Genomic DNA, 4,998 nt, shown 5'->3' on the forward strand with positions numbered 1-4,998 from the left:
TGTATTTGAAAAAAACTGATGAATCATCTAATAACACCATGTATTTGGAAAAAACTGATGAATAATCTAATAACACTATGCATTTGAAAAAACTGATGAATCATCTAATAACAACATGTATTTGGAAAGTACTTGATCAATCATCTAATAACACCATGTATTTAGAAAGTAGTTAATCAATCTTCTAATAACACCATGTATTTGAACAAAAAACTGATGAATCATCTAATAACACTATGCATTTGGTCAAAATATATCAAATGTTAACATACATTATATCGTCTTAGAAAAACATTCCAACTATTAACACATAACACAGCTTCTCATCAAAACACATCAAATGTTAACATACATTATATCGTCCTAGAAAAACATTCCAAATATTAACACATAACACAGCATTTCATCAAACACATCAAATGTTAACATACAATATCATTTGTATGGGTGGTAAAACTGGTATAATGAGTGATCCTCTCATTTGTATGGTTGGTTAAACTGGTGTAATAACTGATCCCCTGATTCTTATGTTTGGTAAATCTAATCCCCAAGTTTTTGCAGGTTTTACAAGCCTTTCTTCCATAACACCAGAACTTCGTTGTCGTCTGCTGTAGAGAAAGTATAGGTAGTTCGTGTTATGTTCGTCACAATAAGACTGATCACGTTTTGTATCAAATATTTTTTTCTCTGACAGTTGAGATGCTACTATGTTCTTCTTACTGAAAACCCGCTTAGGGCCGGTAAAGTGAACGTTAAGAAAAAATATTGTCAGCATTACTTTGACGTAATATGATCCAAATTACTGATCTACAGTTACACTTCGCCAGCATATGCATTATATCCCATAAGTATCTCGATGTCTTTGACATGCAACCTTCTTTAATACTCACATACCTTCAAAAGTTTACGTTCTTTCGATTTTCCTCATGTTCAGTAACTCCACCCCACCTAAGTTTCGTGTATCAAAGCCCAGAATAAAACAAATATTGTTGTAACCAGAACGGGTTACTAAATGTTTCTTTTTTTAATTCTGTTCTCCGATCTGTGTTTCAGTCTAAAGAGATACATTTACTACATATTACTGGACCCCAAAGTGCATAATGCTGTTTTTAATACGCAAACACATAACAAGTAAAACTGGTATAATGACTGTTCTCCTCATTGTTGTAGTTGCTGCAACTGGTAAAAACATTGTTCCTCTCATTCTTATGGATAATAAAACTGGTATAATGACTGTTCCCTTCATTCTGATGGTTGGTAAAACTGGTATAATGACAGTTCCCTTCATTACGATGGTTGGTAAAACCGGTATAATGACTATTCCCTTCGTTCTTATGGTTGGTAAAAAGATTGTTCCTCTCATTCTTATGGATGGTAAAACTGGTATGATGGCAGTTCCCTTCATTACGGTGGTTGGTAAAACTGGTATAATGACTATTCCCTTCGTTCTTATGGTTGGTAAAAAGATTGTTTCTTTCATTCTTATGGATGGTAAAACTAGTATAATGACTGTTCCCCTCATTGTTGTGTTTGGTGCAGCTGGTAAAAAGATTGTTCTTCTCATTCTTATGGATGGTAAAACTGGTATAATGACTATTCCCTCCATTCTTATGGTTGGTAAAACTGGTATGATGACTGTACCCTTCATTCTTATTGTTGATAAAACTGGTATAATGACTGTTCCCCTCATTTTATGGTTAGTAAAACTGGTATAATGACTGTTCCCCTCATTTTTATGGTTGGTAATACTGGTATAATGACTGTTCCCTTCATTCTTATGGTTGATAAAACTGGTATGATGACTGTTTCCTTCATTCTTATGGTTGGTAAACTGGTTTAATGACTGTTTCCCTCATTTTATGGTTGGTAAATCTGGTATAATGACCGTTCCTCTCATTCCTATTGTTGGTAAAACTGGTATAAAGGCTGTTCCCCTCATTCTTATGGATGGTAAAACTGGTATAATGACTATTCCCTCCATTCTTGTGGTTGGTAAAACTGGTATGATGACTGTTCCCTTCATTCTTATTGTTGATAAAACTGGTAGAATGACTGTTCCCCTCATTTTTAATGGTTAGTAAAACTGGTATAATGACTGTTCCCCTCATTTTTATGGTTGGTAATACTGGTATAATGACTGTTTCCTTCAATTTTTGTTGGTAAAACTGGTATAATGACTGTTCTCTTCATTCTGATGGTTGGTAAAACTAGTATAATGACTGTTCTCTTCATTCTGATGGTTGGTAAAACTAGTATAATGACTGTTCCTTTCATTCTCATGATTGGTAAAACTGGTATAATGACTCCCTTATTGTTATGGTTGGTGCAACTGGTATAATGACTGTTCCCTTAATTCTTATGGTTGGTAAAATTGGTATAATGAGTGATACCCGTCAATAATATTGTAGGTCCATTTTATTCTTGTTCTTTCTACGTGCCGTTATAACACATTTTCATCTCATCATTTAATTTTTGTTGTTCATATATTGTTGTATAGAAGATATTTTAAAGTGATTCATCAGGTGGAAAACGAATAGAGATAGATAAACCGATATGTGGCACCATCTAGTGTACTTAAATTCATCTAGGTTTTATTCTGTTTCTATTCTCATTTCATTACAAATGTGGCGCTATTGTGCGCCGTTTTTGCTGTATTTGATTACAGACAAGCAAGCACACAAACAATCTCAGAATTTTAGTAGTATATAGATTGGTTATATATAAACTACTTTATATTTTATTCATCTTAAGACTGACATTCACTAAAAACCTCAGTTTAATATGGATTTCAATCAGAAACGATTATTATATTTTTTATGAAGGAAATGATATTTTTGCTTAGCTGGTAAGAGTTTTTATTAAAAGCAATTGATAATAAATATTAAAAACACGGTAATACCAAAAAACAAATTCCATCATGAGCATTAAAACCCCACAAAAAAAGTTCATAATATTCAAAATACAAAAAAAAAACAATTAACTATTGAGCAAGTTTTCGTATTCAATCAGAAGTTTAGAAAGAACAGATTTTAAACGGTAACAGTATAATGAAATGTATGATAAAATGTGTGCCATACACGTTTAAATAAATAACATTGTTAAGAGAAACTATAGAGAAAGGCTTAATTATAAGTAAAAATATAATTTTTGTTTGTTGTTAAGATCAAAGCTACAGAATGTTCTATCTGTGCTTTGCCCACCACTATTATCAAACCCGGTTTTAGTGTTGTAAAAGCAAGATTTAGTACTTAGATAAAGCTAATCGTAACACAACACTTTGTGAATGTAATTATTATTTTCCTGTTTGATAAAAAGTATAAAAATGAAATTGTGATTTTGATCTAGTTTTAAATTCTTCTGGTGACTCAACGGTAAGCTTGAGTGTTTACAACACTAAACTTGGGGTACAATTCATGCAATGGGCACATCATAGATAGCCCATTGTTTGAGCTTTGCTCTTAATAGCAAACAAACAAAACAAAAATACAATTTTAAATCTTCTAAAATTCATAAATTTACTATTTCTACGTTACCATAATGGAGATCAATAGACTCAAACTTTTTACAACGTCATAGGATGTTAAAGACTTTTTTTTTCGGTTTTATAAACTTGTCCCGATTAAGTAAAAGTGATCTAATGGTACAATTGTATTTGAAGGTAGTTTTTGTGTAAATAGTTTTAGAATGCAACGTTTTTGTGTTAGCTAGGATGTTATGGAAACCAAGTACATATTGTTTCGACTTCAATGTTAATAGATGAAAACTTAGGTCTTTTTAAACTCAAATTTCTAAAAATGACGCCTAACATGTTGTGATAATTGTTAAATTCAACGTTTATATCTTCATATATGACCAAATGTTTAAGGCGCTCGACTCGCAATCTGCGGGTCGAGGGTTCGAATCTCCGTTCCACCAAATATGCTCGTCCTTTCAGCCGTGGGGGCGTTATAATGTGACTGTCAATCCCACTATTCGTTGGTAAAAGAGTAGCCCAAGATTTGGCGGTGGGTGGTGATGACTAGCTACCTTCCCTCTAGTCTTACACTGCTACATTAGGAACGTGTAGCTTTGCGCGAAATTCAAAACAAACAAACGAAATCTTCATATATCTTAATAATAAAAAATAACAGAATCATTCTGTGTTATAGTTGGTTATTTGTTTACATATATAATTTCAAATTTCATTTATTCCTTCGCCATGGAACAAAGTATGGTCCAGTAGTTAGCGTGCTGGACCAGGTATCTATGGATCCATCTTTCGCCTTCCGTTTTTGCGAAAAAGAAAAAAAATGCACTGACCAACGAACATTGTGATGTGTACATTTGATTTGAACAATGACAAGTAAATAATTTTATATTGAAAAATAGAAATACCGTCAAAAGACATTAAGTTTGGAAACCTAAAGATCGTACGTACGTTTTCTATTTCACAGTGCGTTTCTCTGTTGTTAAGCCCAAAGCTATACAATGGGTTGTTTGTGCTATGCTTACCACGGGCATCGAAACCCAATTTTTTAGCTTATCAATTTTCAGACTTATCGCTGAGCTGAAGAGAGGCAAAGCTACACAATGAACTAACTATCTGTGATTTACACATTGCGAGTATCGAAACTCGGTTTTTAGATTATAAGCCCTCAGATTTGCCGCTGAGCCACCTGAGGGCAAGTCCTAAGGAACACCACATTATGTCACTACTGTGGTTGGTATAATGACTATTCCCCCACATTGTTGTGGCTGGTAAAACTGGTATAATGACTGTTCCCCTCATTGTTGTGGTTTTGTTCTCGACTTGATTTTTATTTTATTACCTCGTCTCCATAGTTACTATTTGCAAATACAACAAAATTTTACAAACGAAAACCTCTCAGCGATCGTTGGCTATTACATTATTTCCCTGTCAATGTTCCCATCTTTATTAAAAGGCGTAAGGTGATATATACTACTAAAACTCTGACATTGCTTGTTTGCTTATTTTCTCAGGCAAAAAATCATTCACAC

Source organism: Limulus polyphemus, unplaced genomic scaffold, assembly GCF_000517525.1.
Source record: "Limulus polyphemus unplaced genomic scaffold, Limulus_polyphemus-2.1.2 Scaffold2010, whole genome shotgun sequence".
Lineage (NCBI taxonomy): Eukaryota > Metazoa > Arthropoda > Merostomata > Xiphosura > Limulidae > Limulus > Limulus polyphemus.